This window comes from Hemitrygon akajei, chromosome 17 (assembly GCF_048418815.1).
Source record: "Hemitrygon akajei chromosome 17, sHemAka1.3, whole genome shotgun sequence".
In the NCBI taxonomy this organism is placed as follows: domain Eukaryota; kingdom Metazoa; phylum Chordata; class Chondrichthyes; order Myliobatiformes; family Dasyatidae; genus Hemitrygon; species Hemitrygon akajei.
The window spans coordinates 69209266-69230142 of record NC_133140.1 but is presented as its reverse complement, the minus strand read 5'-3'; the positions used below and the strand labels follow the sequence as shown (position 1 = coordinate 69230142).

The 20877-nt window shown below is 39.5% G+C and overlaps 1 long non-coding RNA gene across 1 annotated transcript in view; it reads right to left on the bottom strand.

The window, feature by feature from the left end:
- Positions 1-18807, bottom strand: part of LOC140740815 (uncharacterized) — a 45048-nt gene extending 26241 nt beyond the window's left edge. Inside the window, exons 1-2 of the long non-coding RNA XR_012101937.1 lie at positions 18633-18807; positions 12219-12332 (exon numbers count right to left, since the gene is read on the bottom strand). This is a non-coding gene — a long non-coding RNA (uncharacterized lncRNA). The remainder of the gene's footprint in view (positions 1-12218; positions 12333-18632) is intronic.
- Positions 18808-20877: the final 2070 nt, after the last annotated feature.

Sequence of the window (20877 nt, the reverse complement as noted above, 5' to 3'; positions counted from 1 at the left end):
TAACTGCCTTTTAATGGTTCACCTTAAGGAAAATGTTAATCGCAGAACTGGGAAATTTCTCAGCTCACTTGTGGCTTTGTTACCCTTGATTTTAGTAGCACAGCTAGGAAATTTTACATTGTTTGTCAACCAATGACTGACTGATTTCTTAGTCTAAGTGTAGAAATTTAACTCAATATAATTTCAGGCAAGCTATCTTTACTTTCTGTCTATAGAATCAGTTGTGGGTAGTTTGCTTTTATCTTCAATATAATCTGGGAATGTTAGATACATTAATAATTTAAGTATTACTTTTATATATCTACATAGATTCATAGAGCATTGCAGCACATAAACAGGCCCTTCAGCCCATCTAGCCGAACTGTCATTCTGCTTAGTCTCATTGACCCATACCTTGACCATAGCCTTCCATGCATCTCACATCCATGTACTTATCAATGATTCTCTTAAATATTGAAATTGAATATTTATCCACCACTTCCGCTGGCAACTCTTTCCACAGGTGCGCACTCTTTTCACTCTCTGAGTGAGGAAGCTCCCCCTTAAGACTTCATTAAATATCTCACCTCTTCACCCTTAACCTCTAGTTCTTAATCCTCTAGTTCTCATTTCACCCAGCCTCAGTGGGCAGCATTTTGCCCTAACTGCTCTGCTCTATTTAGTACACCTCTATCAAATCTCACCCAATTCTCCTATGCTCCAGGGAATAAAGTCCTAACACTCCAGGGAATAAATACAGGAGATAAAAGCATTGTTTTAATACAGCAAGTTGTTGTGGAGAGGGCAATTTCAAAACATGCAAAAGCAGATATAGCTAAAGCTTGTGCAAAAGGTGGAAGTTGACAGGAAATATGTCTATGGTAAAGGATAAAGAATGCCAGCAAGGGAAACTGGACAGCTCATTTAAAGAGTTGGTTCAGGCCAGATAAACTGAGTTGCTTCCATCTACATTGTACCTACCATTCTCTGAAATTCAATCAAATCAACCATATTGCAGCAGCAATATAAATCTTTTTCGAATTCCTTATCAGGATTCAGACTTGAGATGATTTGTAGGTGATCTACAGGCCAGATAAACACAACAATGTTACAAATAAGATAAAAAGCAAATGTTGAATAACTTCCCTGACTTCTTTTCTTGGATTAATGGATGGAGGGTTATAGATCAATGCTCCTCACATCAGATACATCAAAAGGATAAGGAAATCTTGGGTGGCTGAGAACCCAATGAACAACGTGGTCCACCATCGGAAAGAAGAGGCACTGTAAGTAAGTGTATGTGCTTCAAATACAATATTTGGAAGAAAACTAAATGTTGTAGGTAAAACAAAGTGTTTAAATTCTTAATAGGGAATTAATAAAGCAATATAAAGTTGTGTTAATATACAGTATTCTCATCACTAACACCACATAATGCATATTATGTGTTTTATTTTATAAAATCAATGTTAACATGATAATAACAAAATTCCTTTAATGCTATTACCACTGTTTATGAGGTTTTCTTTACAGAAAACCCAATGATTTTTAAAAGCCTTTAATGATCAGAAACAACTGATAGTGGTTTCAGTGTTTTACAAAATAGAACATTTGTTGAGGATTAAAGGTTTATTTCAATCCTGTTCCTCATTAAGTCTCAAAACCCCACACAAAAGCTAATTAATGTTTTTCTGTCATGTTATTTTGATTCATGTTTCCTGTCTGGAAACATGAAAATGGGAGCCAGGCCAAAAGGACACAACAGCAGCAGCCGGTGAACAGGCAGAGACTCGCCATGGTGGAGCAGACGAGACAGGCTTTCTGTTTATGAGGAAGTGGAAACTTTCCATATAGGCGTAGTAAGCTCCAAAGTGTTGTCCACAGGGAAATGAAAATACTGAGTCGTTGCCGTTTTCTATGCAGGAAAGATTTTTTTGCAAGACAAACTTATCTCTTTTCTTCTTGCAAACAGTGGAATCAACATTTGGGGAAGGGGTGCACACTGCAGGCTAGTCAATTAACATTAATAAGTTAGTTATTAAGCAATTAAAGAAAACACATTGAATTTTCCAATGGGTTTTGCAAATCTTTGAGGCATTCAATACAAAATAAGCATGTAGTTTTGGTTCTGACTACTTAATACATTCAAAGTTCAAAAGTTCAAAGTTCAAAGTGATTTTTTATATATCAAAGTACATATATGTCACCATCTGAAACATTAAGATTCATTTTTGTGGGCATTCACATTAAAGACAAGGGATTAAAAACAAACAAAATAAGAATAAATAAATAAATAAATAAATAAATAAATAAATAAATAAATAAGCAAGCAAGCAAGCAAGCAAGCAAGAAGTATTCAAGCATTTTAAAACATTTTTAACCTTTCAGTTAAAGGGTGCTTCATGTTTATTTCATACATCTTCTTGTAATACTTTAATTCTTTTTATAACTATCAATGGACTTTCTTTTGGGTTAAGGCTACAGAACAGGCATCTAATAGGGTCCAGTGTGGTGAAGCAAGCACATGGGAAAACTGTAAGTGGTATATGACCTTCTGCTATCAGATTTCTGAAATGGACAATGATGGCCCCATGAACACTACCTCACTATTTTTGCTCTCTATTTATTTAATATAATATATATTTTTAAAAAATGATACATGTTAGTGATATTAAACTGATATCTGATTCTAATTCTGGAAATTAAGCATTTAATTAATGTAATTAACAGCATTTTCATCATATATAAAATTCACTCACATCCCAAGGTTTAAATTGGGTATATTTGAAGTGATATACCTGAGGTTTGATCGATTTAAGCGCTGAGCTGAATTGGAAAAGTTGGAGCAGGCCGAAATGAGGTGTCAGGGTACCAGGATGAGAGCGTCTCGAAGCCACAGGGTCCGGGTCTGAGAGCAAGGTCTGGATGAGTTAAGCGCCGGGCCAGATTTAAACGGACAGGGCATTGGGGCCCAGGCAAGGCACAGGCCAGTTCAAATCGCAGCTCCACAAGGTTTGCACACCTCCATGCTGAACTTCAACTCATTACCTCGTTACTCTGCGAAGTTTACTCTTCGACAGTATGCACTGAACTGTGGCTGTGACCTGCAGCTATCACAGTGTGAGCTCACTTGTGAACTTCAGTTCTGAATGCTACTTGCGTCCTTTTATTGCTTGACCAGTTATTTTTCTCTCTGCATGTTGGGTGTTTGATAGTCTTTTGTTTTAATGGGTTCTATTGGGTTTCATTGGTTTATAGTTGCCTGTAAGAAGCCGAATCTCAGGGTTGTATAAAGTATACATACTTTAATAACAAATGTACTTTAACTTTGATAATATCGTCTGTTCAGCACTTTTTTTCTTCTGCTGTTGATCTGCGTTCTAGTGTTGGGTGACCTACTGTAGAGTAGTTGTTAAACTTGGCAGCAGTGATGTGTGTGATGATCTATTTTGTTGGTTCTCACTGGGTGTGACTCTTTATGTAAGAGGAGAAATCTATCCCAGGGAAAATCAAAATGCACTTGTCTCTCATGACCAATTTCATGAACCCTGACTAGTTTTTAAATTGTAGAATGAATTTTCTGCGTCTGTCCTGATTCATACACTCTATTAAATCTAGAATTGATTTCACCTTGATTAAAATTTTACAGCCTCAATTTTAGTCTTTCAAATATCCAACAAAATTGTAAACTTGCCTATAAGTAAAGCCTGTCACACTGAGTTCTTTGGAACCTATCTAAAATGTTAATGATGTTCCTGATTAAGAAATGATCAAGAACAAGAAGAATCATGGTGACTCCCATTTGGCTGCGAACTTGGTGACAGCAAAATAATCTGGGTTGTTATGGTAACGCATAATAAGACACTGAAAATTTCCCTCAGAGAGACACGAGAGATTCTGCAGATGCCGGATGTCTTGCGCAACACACACACAACATGCTGGAGAAACTCAGCAGGTCAGGCAGCATCTATGGAAGGAAATGAACAGCTAATGATTCAAGCCAAAATCCTTTATCAAGACTTAAAAAGGGGGTGGAAGACACCTATCACCTCCTAGCTCCTCACATCATTCCCTTTCTTTCTTTCCCTCCCACCCAGACTCACTTATTACCTGCCAACTTGTGCTCCTCCCCTCCCCCAACCTTTAAGCCTGGCTTCAGTGCCGATCGCAGGTCTCGACCCAAAACATCAACTATTCATTTCCCTCCATACATGGTCACTGAAAAATTCCGCTTCTCTAGCATTTTGTGTGTGTTCCTCAGAGAGAAATTTCATCATTAAAATCTCCCTAGTGGCTAGGTATGCCTGTTCAGACACAGAAGGGATTGACTTCAGTCCTGATAGTTTAAATTTTATATTTTACTCAACAGAAGTGAAGAAAATAGCATAAAATTTGGTTCCACTGCCCTATTACTTTGCCACCATGTAAGATGTCTTGGTTCTAAACTGGTGCCCAAGGTACTTGAATACAAGGATGTGATATAATGCAAGGATCCTCACCAAGAAGACATCAGATATCTTCTTGGAAGGGTGTGAGAGCTAACGCCTCCCAGAAGAATGAAGCACAGCTGAATCTGGTGTCAGTCATTAAACAATCAAACACAAGAACTGGCAAGTTGAAGTTCAATATTCCAGCTATCGCTTTCTCAGCTTCACACAGCTAAAGTCATATTTAGCAATATATAGACTTTTCCCACCAGCCAATTAGCTATAATTGGATGATAGCTACTTGCCAGTTAGTTAAAAATTAATTTCTACTGGCTGTTGCTTTGATCAAATAGCATTTTAGGATTTGGTGATTGCTTTAATCTGATTAAGTCTACAGAAAGTGTGTCAGATGCTGAAGAAATTTATTCTGATTTAAGAACTTCTGCACAAACCAATTGCCCTGCATATTGAGTTGATTACTAGGCACTAGTAATTAGAAATATAGAATAGTCATAGCCCAGAAGAACACTCTGGATATCTGCTAGAAAAGTTTATAATTCAATCTGCCAGGCCTTTCTCAGTCATCTTCAAATGTTTTCTATGTCATATATTTATCCAATTCCCTCTGCAAGGCCACAATGCCTGCAAATGGTGGGTTCCAAATATGAACACACATTGCTTAAACAAAATGTTTCTCTTAACATTATTGATTGTTTTCCCCTGTTTGTACACACTTGTGACCTCAAGTCATTGCCCAAAAGGGGACTTCCTCCCAATATCCACTCTATTCCAAACCACTTATTATTTTTCACATTTCTAGCAAATCACCCTTCTCCGAAGGAAACAATCCCAGCTTCTACTCTGTCCTTGTAACAGGAGACACAGATGTTTGTCCCATCTTGTCCTTCTTGAGCTCATCATATTTGCCTGCATTTGGCTCATATCACTCAACCTTTCCTATCCATGTATCTGTCCAAATTTCTTTAAAATGTAATTGTACCCATGTCTTCCTCCAGCAGCTCATTCCATATACCACTACCATCTGTGTATAAGAACTTATTTCAAGTCTCTTTAAAGATTTCCTCTCATTTCAAACCTATGACCCCTAATTTTAGACTCCTCTAACCTGGAGAAAAGATGGTGTCCATCCATCTTATGTATGCCCTTCATAATGTTATCATCCTCTATAAGGTCACCCCTCAGCCTTCTATGCTCCAGGTAAAAAAGCCCCCATCCTGTCCCTCAGTCTAGGTAAAATCTTTGTGAATCTTTTAAATCTTTTTTTCATCTTTTCTAGCTGAATGTCATCCCTCCTAGCTTTAAGACCAGAACTGTGCACAGAACTCTGAGTGTGGTCACGCCAATGAATTGTACAGAATATTAGATAGCTTTCTTTCACTGTCCACTATACTACCAATTCTGGTGTCTTCCACAAACTTAGCAAACTTGCCAACTATATTCTCATCCAAATCATTAATATAGATGGCAAATCACGAGTCACAGGCTTCCAATCTGAGAACTCACTCCTGGATTTCAAAACACCAAACCATTTTTCCATCCAGTTGGCTAGCTCGTCCTGGAACCCATGTGATCTAGCTTTTTGAATAGCCTACTATACAGGATATTTTCAAAAGCTTTGCTGCAATTCATAGATGTAACGGAAACTCTCTTGTCCTCATCAATCCTCTTGTTCGGCTTTTCAAAAAACATGTTTTCCAAGACACAAAGCCATACTATTCTTCCTTGCCTACCCTAAGGGCAGGTAGATTCTATCTCTCAGAATCCCTTCCAGTAACTCTCCCACCACTGATGTGTGGCTCACTACTCTATAGTTCCCTGGATTGTCCTTGCAGCCCTTCTTAAATAAAGGCACAACATTAACCACCTTCCTCCCTTCTGGTACCTCACAACGATACAAGTATCACTGCCAGAGTCCCTACACTTTCATTCCTTGCTTCCCACAATATCCTAGGAGACACTTGGTCAGGCCCCTGGGATTTATCCACCTTTAAGATTGTCAGCATCTCCTCTTTTGTAATGAGGATATCTTTCAAGAGATCACAGTACTCTTCCCTGAATTCTTTGGCTTTGATGGCCTTCCTATGTTCTTATGCATAGGAGCAGGAGTAAGCTATCTGGCCTATTGAGTCTGATCTGAGATTCAACAGTATCATATCTGATCCGGCTTTGGACTCAGCTCCAACTGTTTGTCCTTTCTCAATAACCCTTAATTCCACTGCTATACAAAAATCCATCTGTGTCATAGATATACATATATATTGAAGTAGTCTGTATTCCTTCCTTGGGCAGAGAATTCCTCACAGTAACTCTTCTCTGAAAAAATGCAATTCGTAGAGGTGATGAAAATGAGGAAATTTTCCTCATTTCCATCCTAAATCTATTTCCATGAATCTTGAGACTATGTCACCTAGTTCTAGTCTCACCTGCCAGTGGAAACAACAGTCTCACCTCTTTCATAATTTTATATGCTTCTAAATATTCATATGGTGAACAATTAATTTCTTTATTTTGGTAAATACAGAGGAGAAATATTCATATAAAACCATGCTATTTCCTATGGTTTCACATATAGAAGACCACATTAATCCTTAAAGGGACATATTCTGTTCCTAGTTACCCATTTGCTCTTAATTTTCTGATAGAATCTCTTGGGATTTTCTTTTACCTTACCTGGCAAAGCTATCTCATGTCCTCCTATATTCTTTAAATTCCTCAAAGGATTCCCATGGTCCTAGCCTCCTACAGCTTTTTTTTCCTGACAAGCACTACATAACTCCTTGTCAAACAGGGATATCAAACCAAGCCAGTGTTGCCCTTCACTCTAACAATAACATGTTTACTCTAAACTCTCCCTACCTCAACCCTGGAGCCATTCTTGGTTCCCCTCTAATGCCTCACATTGAATTGAACACAATACTCCACCTGAATCTGAGCCAGTCATTTATAAAGATTCACCATAGGTCTCCTGTTTTATACTCTGTGTCTCCATGGATGAAGCCTAAAATTATGTATGTCTTGTTAACCATGTTCTCTTCCTGCACTGCCTCTTTCTATGAATTATACACAAATATCCAAATCTCTCGACTCCTGAGCCTCTGTTCGTGCATCATCGTCATCATTATGTGCCAAACTCTGCCAGAGCCTCGACGACCACTTTCTTCCACCATCAGCAGTCAAACCTCTTGCATCTCTGGCGGTGAGGCTGGTCCACTTCTTGATGTTGTCAATCCAGGTTGTCCTCTGTCTGACTCAGGAGTGGCTTCCTTCTACTCTGCCTTCAAGCACAGTGCGTTCCTGTGTGTCATCAGTTCTTGAGATGTGTCCAAAATAGCGAAGTTTCCTTTGGATAACGGTTTCCAGAAGTATTGGTTTTGTGCCAATCTTTTCTAGGATGAGATTGTTGGATCTCCTTTCAATGTATGATACCCTGAGGATCTGTCTGTATGTCCACATCTCAAATGCTGTCAACTTCCTTTCATCAGCTGCTTTCAGGGTCCATATTTCACAGCCTTATAGGGCTACCAGCCAGACGAGACTCTTGAGGAGGCGTATCTTGGTGTCAGTGCTAACAGATCTATCTTTCCAGATGTTCCAGAGTTTGGTAGTGCTTGTGCGTGCCATTGCTAGCCTTCGCCTTATTTCCTTGCTGCATTCGTTTGTATCATTTAGTTCTGCTCAGTGGGTATACAAAGGAGGACACTTGTTCATTTTAGTGCAATATCTCTGAATCTCTTTTGATTTACACTTCCCATTCATTCATTCCGTGACATATTTCATCTTGGCACTCCCTTGATGGATTCTCCCCATTTGGCAGAAAATACAAAAGGCTGAAAGCATGTACCACCAAGCTCAAGGAAACCTCCTACCCTATAGTTTTAAGACTGTTGAATGTATCCATAGGGTAATAGGGTGGAGATGTGTCTCTACCAAAGGAGGCTTTAGGCGCTCCTTCCCTCCACTAGCCTGTAGGTCATCCATGGGCAAGGTGTAACATCTGCTTAGCCTCCCCACCAGCACCTCGCATCAGGGTTACGTGAAGCCATGGAAACAGGTGATGCATATCACAAGGGCTGGTTATGCAACCACTGATGTTAGGTAGACAATCTCTGATGAGTATTGATAATGTCTGGGGTCACCCGTCTTGTAAACCCGCCCTGACACTGCCTAGAAGAGGGCAATGGTAAACCATTTCTGTAGAAAAATATGCCAAGAATGTTCATGGTCATGGAAAGACATGATCAACTACGTCATATGACATGGCACATAATGAATATATCCCTAGTATGATTTGATCTCTCAGTCTACCACATTATGACCTTCGCTATATACTTACCTGCATCACACTTTCTCTGTAGCTGCTACACTTTATTCAGCATTCTGTTATTGTTTAACCTTATTCTAGTTCAGTGCACTGTGTAATGATTTAATCTGTATGAACAGTATGTAAGACAAGCTTATTTTTTAATTATACCTTGGTATATATGACAGCAATAAAGGAATTCCATTCTCCTAGTTATTCCCTTTGAGATGAGCAGAGGGCATATAGAGCAAGATAAACATCTGGAAGAAAGAGAGTGATAAAAAGTCTCTTAACAAGGTGTGAGGAAAGGACTAAGAAGGTATGGGGTGGCACAGGAGTGTAGTGGTTAGCGTGACGCTTTACAGTATAGGTGACCCAGGTTCAATTCCCGCCACTGCCTGTAAAAAATATATAGCTTCTCTCAGTGACTGTGTGGGTTTCCTCCAGGTGTTCCAATTTCCTCCCACAGTCCAAGGACCTGCTGGTTGGTTGGTTAATCGGTCATTATAAATTATCCACGATTAGGCTGGGATTAAATGAGGTGATTGCTGGGCAACATAGCTTGAAGTGCTGAGCTGAATCTCAATAAATAAATAAATAAATAAGAGTACGAGGTAGGCTATAGTTACACATTGTTCCCTATTCTTACTCACTTATTTATACAGGTTTATATTTATACAGGATTTTCCATATGCATTCTCAGTAGAGACAGAATAGCAATGAACAAAGAGAATGTTACACATTGGAGAATCCTACTGACAATTATTTTAGTTTTCAAATATTCCATGATTTTAAACAATCTCTCTTATAGATTGTAATTTCAAGATAGTCGTCCAACAATCATTTTCTTTAAACACACAACTGATTATTGTAAACACAAGAAATTTTGCAGATGCTGGAAATGCAGAGTAGCACACACAAAGTACTGAAGGAACTCAACAGCTCAGGCAGGATCTGCGGAAATGAATAAACAGTCGCCATTGTGGGCCAGGAGCCACCTTCAGGACTGTAAAGGAAGGGGGAAGATGCCAGAATAAAAAGATGGGGTAAGGGAAAGGAGGATAGCTGAAGCCAGGTGGGTAAGAAAGGTAAAGCGCTGCAGAAGAAGGAATCTGATTGGAGAGGAGAGTGGACCATTGGAGAATAGGAAGAAGAAAGGGATCCAGGTGAGGTGATAGGCAGGTGAGAAAATGCAAGAGGCCAGAGTGGGGAATAGAAGAAGGGGGGGGGGGGTAAATTTTCTTTTACCAGAAGGTTGAAATCAATATTCATACCATCAGGTTGGAGGCTATTAAGATGGAATTTAAGGTGTTGCTCCCCCACCCTGACAAGGGCCTCACTATGGCACAAGAGGAGGCCTTGGACCAACATGTATTTGAGGCCATTCTACTGCAGGGCTGGTACAAGCAGGTGAAGCGAAGATGAATCATAATGGAATTTTCTTGAGTTATATATGACATAGTAATGACTGACAGTCATTCAAAGTTACACATCCTCTTGTGTCAGAGTGATATAACTTACACTCATTGTTTTATTTTCCTTATTAAACTGGAATAATTCCAGCCAATATTAGATTGTCTGGATCAACTTACTGCCAGGTGTGATTAACAATCGTTAGGCTGGAATATTCAACACATAAGTTTCTATGATAACCGACAGCTTTACATAAAGTACTCCCTTCACATGATTCAAAATCAAATACTTCAGCTTCCTCCCGTAATACCACATAAGTTACCCTTAGAGCACTTTTAAGTGTAAAGGAGTCAGGTCAGCCACCTTATCGCGCTACTGATGCAAACACTAGTATTACAGTCATAAAGATTTATAACTTAGTTATGCCTTTGTAACTGGTTAATATCCATTTACAATCTAAATACTTAAAAATCATAATTAATAAAAATGATTTAAATCATTTAATTCTGCATTTTATAGATTTGAGCTTTGATCAGTGGGTTTCCCTCTAAACATAACATAGTTGGACTTTTAAATTTTCTCTTTTTCCCTTCCTTTCTTTCCTGTTGCTTTCTTCTCAGTGTTGGAGGACATTGAGCATTGGATGAAATCTACTTCCATCTTAATTGGCCAATCAAACTCGCGGCTTTTTAGATTAACCTTGTCACCTCATAAGTAACCTTTAGTATAATCCTTTTGTGTCAAGTAAAAAATCTGTTTATATTTCTAGACAAATTACCTCTACCTCAACTCAGGCATCCCATAGTGAATGAAATATTAGATCACTTATGACTCTAAGATTAAGTTTGTAATGTTTTTATGAGGTGAACCAGAAATATTTGTCCATACTTTGAACTAACTTTTCTATTTGCCCACTGATTAGCAAAAAAAAGGTTCAATATTTATTAACTGTCGCAGTTACCTTTTTTCTTGGGTAAAAACATAAATTGTTCACAAGATGTCTTCACTACTTCCACAATATGTGAACGCAGGCACAGTTTAAAACATCAATCAACTTTGCAGAACAATATACAACAGAGGAAGCATGCTTGGCTTTCTGATTTTTTTTTCCTTTTTATTAGTCAGAGGAATGTTTCCTAACCTCACATTAACCAGAGTATCTCAATTGCACAGTAAGCCTTTTTAGTGTTAGGCAATTTCCTTTGGATGCTCTTCACAGTAACAAGCTAATTAAGCCACTGTCTGGTCCTTTAAGGGCATAAGACAGGTCACATTTAGAGATGAACTGCTAAGAGGGTTTGTTCGATAAACTAGAGCATTGAGAGGCATAATAATATCCAAATTTCATTACGGAGGATACCTGAATAAAACTGAAAACCCAAATCGTTTTCCAGCCATCAATTGTTTTGCCAAATGAGATATTTATGAAGAGTGGCAAAAAAAATGAGCCATGATAAATCAATATGCCAAGGCATATTTTGAAAAATCCAACTTAATTGTGGATCTGAATTGTAATGCTGCTAAATCCCTTAAAGTACATCCAATCAGAAAATATCCAGAAATCCACAGAATAATGAAAGAAAATTTTCAAACTCCTGAATAATGTTTCTTTATATGCAATAATTGCATACAGGAAACCAATTAAATCTTAGAAAAATAATAGTTTTCCTGAAACCCTGGGAAAGGAAAAATATGGAGTGGGAATATCATGGAGGGACTGCAAAATGATATGTGTAAACTGGCCTTTCACAGTGCTGCATTGTTTGGGGTTTATTTGTCATTATGTGAATGTTCCTATGCTCTCAAATTAAATGTATTTTACAAACTGGGAATGGAAAGTTTCAAAAATAATTCAGATTTACTTCTTTTGATTTTGCTTTTGTTTATATTTTCTGTTCCTTTCCGTCGTATTAGATTCAGGACAGCTGCTGATCCTGGTCACAGCTCCATGGGTGGCATTGATTCCTGGGTGCCAGAAGCGGTGGTAGTTCCCTTCATTGTGATGTCTTTGCCCAAGTGGAAATATTGCCTCTGGAAAGTACTCTTTAAGTAGATTAAATAATCGTCAATGAACTTACTGTTTCTTAATGTACTCACTCAAGGCTTACGAACATTTCGAGCAGTGATGTTAATTGTCCAACCTTAATTGCTCTTGAACTGGAGACAGTTAACAGTTGACCATGTTTGTACATCTGAAGTCACAAATAAGTTAAAGAAGGTAAAGATGGAAAATCTTGTTCCCTGAAGAAAACTAATTTTCATATCACTTGACAACAGCGTAGTAATTAGCATAATGCTAATACAATACCAACAACCTGGGTTCAATTCCACCTCTGTCTGTAAGGACTGTTTTCCCTATGAGTGCTTGGGTTTCCTCTGGGTGCACACACTTCATCCCACATTCCAAAGGGTAGTAGATTAATTGGTCACATAGGTGTAATTGGACAGTGTGAGCTTGTTTGGCCATGCTCACATGTGTTACCATGCTGTATCTCCAAATGAATAAAAAAATAAAATATTTTCATAGTCACATGCAAATAATGAAATAATTCTTTGCACCTTACAAGGAAGATTTTTTTTACAATTGCTTGGTAATTGTCAATTATTATTGTTACATGTACTGAGATATAGGGAATTGATATAGGGCACAGTTTTAAGGTGCTTGGAAGTAGCCACAGAGAGATGTTTTTTAGCAGAGAGTGGTGAGTGCATGGAATGGGCTGCCAGCGACGGTGGTGGAGACAGATAGGGTCTTTTAAGAGACTCCTGGATGGGTACATAGAACTTAGAAAAATAGAGGGCTATGGGTAACCCTAGGTAATTTCTAAAGTAGGACATGTTCAGCACAGCTTTGTGGGCCAAAGGGTCTGTATTGTGCTGTAGGCTTTCTATATTTCTATGAATTGCTTTTGTTTACATACCATCATTCCAAAAATAAGAACTTCCAGGTATTTCAAAGGGAGAAAAGCAAAATTGTGTGCTAGAGTTACAAAGGAAGCGCAGTGCAGGAAGACAGATAAAGTGAAAAGGCCATGACAAGGTATATTAAGAGATCAAGAGTTCATCTATAGCCTAAGAGATCGGTATGAGACCCGTATAGAAGTCAGCTAGGAGCTATCCTTGAGCCTGGTGTTGTTTTCCCAAGCTGTTGTATCTTTAGCCTGATTAGAAAAGGAAGAAGAGAGAATGACCAGGGTCCTTGATTATGTTAGCTGCTTTCCCAAGGCAGTGAGAAGTATAGATAGAGTCGATATGGAGACAGAGGCTTGTTTGTGTGATGGACTTTGCAATTTCCTAGAAAATGTAGTGCAGTTAATAAGTTAAAATGCATGAATCTAAATAATTTTTACGCAGTCTGCTGTCAAAATGTTAGCTTTGCATCAGTTTGTACTTACCCCAGAGTCTAAATTATGAGTTCCAGTTCCCCTTAACTTTGGGAATTGTATATACTGGTATCTTTCTTTACTGTTTAGGAATGGGAACAGGTGGGAGGAGGGGAGAGAGGTATGACGCTGTTTGAGACACTGTCTGTTTATTGGATGAGGACCTAAGATGAAATCTAGTCTGATCTCCCAGGTGGGTGTAAAGATATCATGATTATTTTGAAGAGCAAACATGTTACCTTGGATTATTGATCACTTATCCCTTAATCAATCTTTCTAAATAGTAAGACTGTGTCATCTAGACGGGGTCAATTGTGTATCTCAGAAAAACTATTAATCTTCAGGGATTTTCATGCACAATGGTCTCTTGAATTTACAGAGAATGGCACGAAAAACAAAAACATCCATGAACAGCATTTTTGTGAGCGAAAGTACCTTGTTAATGAGAGAGATCGGAGGAGAATGGCCAAACTGACAGGAAGGTGACAATAACACACATAACCACACGTTACAACAGTGTGTGCAGAAGAGCATCTATGAATGTACAACACCTCAAACCTTGATGTGGATGGGCTACAGCAGCAGAAGACTATGAACATAGGTACCTCCTGTAACTAATAAAAGGTAGCGTAAATCAAAGGCGATTCTGTGGACGCAGGAAAGGAACACGGATGGTAGTTTGCCTCCCAGGTGCCAGGGTCTGGGATGTTTCTGATCACATCCACGATATCCTGAAGTGGGAAGGAGAACAGCCAGAGGTTGTGGTACATATTGGTACCAACGACAGAGTTAGGAAAAGGAAGGAGGCCCTGAGAACAGACTACAGGAAGTTAGGAAGGAAGTTGAGAAGCAGGACCTCAAAGGTAGTAATCTCGGGATTACTGCCTGTGTCACATGACAGTGAGTATAGGAATAGAATGAGGTGGAGGATAAATGCGTGGCTGAGGGATTGGAGCAGGGGGGCAGGGATTCAGATTTCTGGATCATTGGGACCTCTTCTGGGGCAGGTGTGACCTGTACAAAAAGGACAGGTTGCACTTGAATCTGAGGGGGACCAATATCATGGTGGGGAGGTTTGCAAAGGCTATTGGGGAGAGTTTAAACTAGAATTGCTGGGGTTGGGAACTGAACTGAAGTGACGGAGGAAAGGGAGGTTGGCTCACAAATAGAGAAAGCTTGGAGACAGTATGAAAGAGAGGATAGGCAGGTGATAGAAAAGGGATGCACTCAGACTGATAGTTTGACATGTGTCTATTTTAATGCGAGGAGTATTATGAATAAAGCGGATGAGCTTAGAGCGTGGATCAGCACTTGGAGGTATGATGTTGTGGCCATTACAGAGACTTGGATGGTGCAGGGGCAGGAATGGCTACTTCAAGTACCAGGGTTTAGATGTTTTAGAGAGGACAGGGAGGGAGGCAAAAGAGGTGGGGGCATAGCTGCAGAAAAGGGGGAAGTCATGGAGGGATTGTCTACTGAATCTCTGTGGGTGGAAGTTAGGAACAGGAAGGGGTCAATAACTCTACTAGGTGTTTTTTATAGACCACCCAATAGTAACAGGGACATTGAGGAGCAGATAGGGAGACAGGTTCTGGAAAGGAGTAATTATAGTTGTTGTGGTGGGAGATTTTAATTTCCCAAATATTGACTGGCATCTCCTTAGAGCAAGGGGTTTAAATGGGGTGGAGTTTGTTAGGTGTGTTCAGGAAGGTTTCTTGACACAACGTGTAGATAAGCCTACAAGAGGAGAGGCTGTACTTGATCTGGTATTGGGAAATGAACCTGATAAGGTGTCAGGTCTCAGTGGGAGAGCATTTTGGAGATAGTGATCACAATTCTATCTCCTTTATCATAGCATTGGAGAGGGATAGGAACAGACAAGTTAGGAAAACATTTAATTGGAGTAAGGGGAAGTATGAGGCTATGAGGCAGGAACTTGGAAGCATAAATTGAAAACAGATGTTCTTAAGGAAACGTACGAAAGAAATGTGACAAATGTTCAGGGGATATTTGCGTGGGGTTTTGCGTAGGTAAGTTCCAATGAGACAGGGGAAAGGATGGAAGGGTACAGGGACCGTGGTGTACAAAGGCTGTTGTAAATCTAGTCAAGAAGAAAAGAACTTACAAAAGGTTCAAAAACCTAGGTAATGGTAGAGATCTAGAGGATTATAAGGCTAGCAGGAAGGAGCTTAAGAATGAAACCAGGAGAGCCAGAAGAGGCCATGGGAAGGCCTTGGCGGAAAGGATTAATGAAAACCCCAAGGCATTCTACAAGTATGTGAAGAGCAAGAGGATAAGACATGAGAGAATAGGACAAATTAAGTGTGACAGTGGAAAAGTGCATATGGAACCAGAGGAGATAGCAGAGATACTTAATGAGTACTTTGCTTCAGTATTCACTATGGAAAAAGATCTTGATGATTGTAGGGATGACTTGCAGCAGACTGAAAAGCTTGAGCATGTAGATATTAAGGAAGAGGATGTGCTGGAGCTTTTGGAAAGCATCAAATTGAATAAGTCACAGGGACCAGATGGGATGTACGCCAGGCTACTGTGGGAAGTGAGGGAGGAGATTGCTGAGCTCTGGCAATGATCATTACAACATCAATGAGGACAGGAGAGGTTCCAGAGGATTGGAGGGTTGCAGATGTTGTTCCCTTATTCAAGAAAGTAGGGATAGCCCAGGAAATTATAGACCAGTGAATTTTACTTCAGTGGTTGGTAAGTTGATGGAGGAGATCCTGAGTGGCAGTATTTATGAGCATTTGGAGAGGCATAATATGATTAGGAATAGTCAGCATTTCTTTTTGAAAGGTAAGTCATGCCTTATGAGCCTGATTGAATTTTTTGAGGATGTGACTAAAAACATTGATGAAGGTCGTGTAAATGGCTTTTAGCAAGGCATTTGATAAGGTACCCCATGCAAGGCTTATTGAGAAAGTAAGGAGGCATGGGATCCAATGGGACATTGCTTTGTGGATCCAGAACTGGCTTGCCCACAAAAGGGAAAAAGTAATTGTAGAGGGGTCGTATTCTGCATTGAGGCCAGTGACCAGTGGTGTACCTCAGGGATCAGTTCTGGGACCCCTACTTATTGTGATTTTTATAAATGACCTGGATGAGGAAGTGGAGGAATGATTTAGTAAGTTTGCTGAGGGATGGGGGTTGGGGGTTGGGGGTTTTGTGGATAGTGTGGAGGGCAGTCAGGGGTTACAGTGGGACATTGATAGGATGCAAAACTGGACTGAGAGGTGGCAGATGGATTTTAACCCAGCTAAGTGTGAGGTGGTTCATTTTGGTATGTCAATTATGATGGCAGAATATAGTATTAATAGTAAGACTCTTGGCAGTGTGGAGGCTCAGAGGAATTTTGGGGTCCAAGTCCATATGACACTCAAAGCTGCAGCACAAGTTGACTCTGTGGTTAAGAAGTCGTATGGTGCATTGGCCTTCATCAATCATGGGATTGAGTTTAAGAGCCGAGAGGTAATGTTGCAGCTATATAGGACCCTGGTCACACCCCACTTGGAATACTGTGCTCAATTCTGGTCGCCTCACTACAGGAAGGACGTGGAAACCATAGAAAGAGTGCGAAGGATTTTGCCTGGATTGGGGAGCATGCCTTATGAGAATAGGTTGAGTGAACTCGGCCTTTTCTCCTTGGAGCGATGGAGGATGAGAGATGACCTGATAGAGATGTACAAGATAATGAGAGGCATTGATCATGTGGATAGTCAGATGCTTTTTCCCAGGGCTGAAATGGATAGCATGAGAGAGCATAGTTTTAAGGTGCTTAGAAGTAGGTACAGAGGAGATGTCAGGGGTAAGTTTTTTACGCAGAGAGTGGTGAGTGCGTGGAATTGGCTGCCGGCAGCAGTGGTGAAGGAGAAATGATAGGGTCTTTTAAGAGACTTCTGGATGGATACATGGAGCTTAGAAAAATGGAGAGCGAGGTAGTTCTAAGGTAAGGACATGCTCGGCACAGCTTTGTGGGCCAAAAAGCCTGTATTGTGCTGTAGGTTCTCTACGTTTCTATGTTTCTAATAATACTTGATGATTTTATGTTACAATATATTGTCAATATACATATTGATATTATCATTTAAAGTAAAATTGGACAGGTATATGGACAGGAAAGGAATGGAGGGTTATCGGCTGAGTGCAGGTTGGTGGATCTAGGTGAGAGTAAGCGTTCAGCATGGACTAGAAAGGCCGAGATGGCCTGTTTCCGTGTTGTAATTGTTATATGGTTATATGCCATTGACAGGAAATGCAGACTATTTAAAGAACTTGTATGTGTATTTAATATGCATAGATAACCATTTTCCTTTCACATATTCATATTCTATAATTCACACACCACACATACACATAATATGTCTGCATTTTAAACATAATGCATGGATTAAATCTAGTGTGTGGAATGTGTGGTTTGTGAATGAATCACAAGAATAAACATTTTTTTTCCTTTACAAGAAAGCAGAACCATGATTGGTGCAGATACCAAAGTGATGCTCTTACAATCTGAATTGACTGAAATGGTACTTTATGAATCAAGCAATAAAATATTCCATGTTTGGTTTCTGCATGGAATAATCCACCCAAATTGACATTTTGCTAAAGTAGCTTCATATATACCAGTAGGCTTAATATTCCATATTAGGTCAGGATATTATTTAAAATTACTTTGTATATAAACACTGTTGAATTTATAGCAGTGCTTGGGGATAGCTAAAGCACAGCAAAATATTGTGGTTAGAAGAAAAAGCAGATAATAAACAACTGAAGTAATTATAACCACTCCTTCACCCAAATCAAACAAAATTTTTAAAAGGTCTGGCAGATTTAGCTTCCCTTTGAGACTATGGCATTTACTACAGATAAATACGGAGTAGATTCAGTGCAAACCAAATTGACCCAAATTGATTTACAACAAATTTGAATCACATCCCAGAGGGAATTAAGAAACCCCTGTAACCCCCATTTTTGCTCTGCCTCCAGCCATACCATTCAGAGGAGTAAACCTCGACTTTACTTCTGTCTTTGTCCAACAGGAGGAGCACTTCCCTCATAAGGCAGCTGGCATCCATTTCCCTGAAGTGTCCTTACCATAGGTTCAAAGAACTCCGCACTTTACAGAGTGGAAGACACCCTGTGAAATTCTTCTCATGTCTGCCCAGTCGGCTCGAAACATCTGACAAGCTTTCTCCATAACTGCAACTGGGGTTTTTCAGTGGAGCCCTGGTATTTTTATGACGTGCTACATATCAGAGGCCCCAAGTATGCGGATTGGCAAACAACTTCTCCTTATCCTGAATAAATGCTGAGCTACAGGCAGAGGTGTTTAATCAGCTGAGCAGGAGCTGTTTTTTACCAGACACACTCATCACCTCTGACATTTATTGTTGTGCTCGTCAGTGTATTTTTAAAGTGGAAATACAGAAGAAAATAATAAATGAAGAAAATAAATATTAGGATTAATATAAGCCCAGTATTTTGGGTCTGGTTTTATTCTTTTAATACTGTGTGTTATGTTACTGAAAATTGGTCACATACTCCATAACAGCAAGTGTAAAGCAACGGGCTGCCAGCTTTAGTGTTCTGTTACATAATGTTACATTGTTGTACAAGTATGCACACGGCATATGTGTTGCATTAAAATGTTCTTGTTACCGCAAACATGAGCAACCAGAATCTCACCGTATGTTCTGATGTACATGTGATAAATAAATCTGAAACTGTATCATTGTAATTGGACATTGATCAGATGTAGTGACATTTGTATCATATGTCATTGAATTGAATACACTCAAGTGGTGGCTTTATTATGTACACCTGTACACCTGTCGATAATGCAAATATCTAATGAGTCAATCGTGTGACAGCAACTCAGTGCATAAATACACAATGACATGGTCAAGAGGCTCATTGTTTTTTTTCAGACCAATTATCAGAATGGTGAAGAATTGTGACTGAAGTGACTTTGACCATGGGATGATTGTTAGTGCCAGAAGGGGTTGTTTCTGAGCATCGCAGAAAGTGCTGATTACCCAGGATTTTCACAGACAACAGTGTCTAGTGTTACAGAGAATGGTGCGGGAAACAAAACACAAACATCCAGTGAGTGGCAGTTCGGTGGGTGAAAATGCCTTGTTAATGAGAGGGGTCAGAGGAGAGTGACCAGACTGGTTCAAACTGACAGGTTGTTAACACAAACTTTAACAACTACGATTTCACTGCATGTTTCAACATACTTGTGATAAATAAATCTGAGCCTAACTGGATGTTGATCAAATGTGTGACATCTGTATATGTTATTGATTCAAATAAATGAACATTCAGAATACCAATTCTGCTTCAGAATTTGTTCATGAACATTGTAAACATCACTACCAAAAAGGTCATGCTTCTTACTGGTTCCTTAGCTGCTTTGAGTTACCATAGAATCCAATTGGTTACACAGTTCCTTAGTGGTAATGATCAGTTGTTTACTCATCAAAGTCTCCAAGGAATTGACTGCATATTCACTTTTCTGTTACCAAGGAAACAGAGTGGAGAATAAGCATGTGGTTAGGGATCTCAAGAAATTGAAAAATTGCTGGTTTACTAGCTACCAAGGAAAATGGCTGCCTTGTTGAGATCATTGTGCAATTAGAGAACCATCAATAACCAAAATTAACATAGGAAATGGCAGTAGTGTTTTGAGAGAAATTTCTCCCTTCTTCATTCATCCGGAATTCTATGGCTAAGAGTGGGGAAAAAAAGTGCAACCAATGATCCATAGCCTCCAAGAGGACCCTAACTTTTTCATGGTTTGGAGGCTTGCGTGCCTCATTGACCCAATGAAGTGCATTGGCTGGAGTCGGAGCTTTATACTTCAGCTCTTGGTTGGGTCACTCCTACCAAACAGGTTAAAGGGTGGAGGCCAGAATAAGAGAGGTCTGCCAGGCTCGGGGGTTCAGCCCAGGGCTAACAGCTCCACTGGTAAAACAAAACTGCTACGGAAACAGCAATGAAGAATCCTTCTACGTCTCAGTGGCCAAGGGCAGACAGAGACGGAAGATCACCATTGCTGCTTAAATGCCAATGGTGTAACAAACAGAAAGTAAAAGTAGGTATGATCCATAGACAGTACAGCATCAGGCCTTTTGGCTCACAATATTTGTAAAGAAGTTTCTCCAAATTTATATTAATTCCATTAAATGTTCTAATTATTTTACCACCATTCTGAAATAAATGTAGTGATGCTGATTGACATCCAGAGTATTGATAAAATTGGCTCCTTCTTAGGCTTGGCATTGTGTCTGAAGCTAAAAGGTGATGGCACAGTCATTACAATCTGATGTTAGTTTAA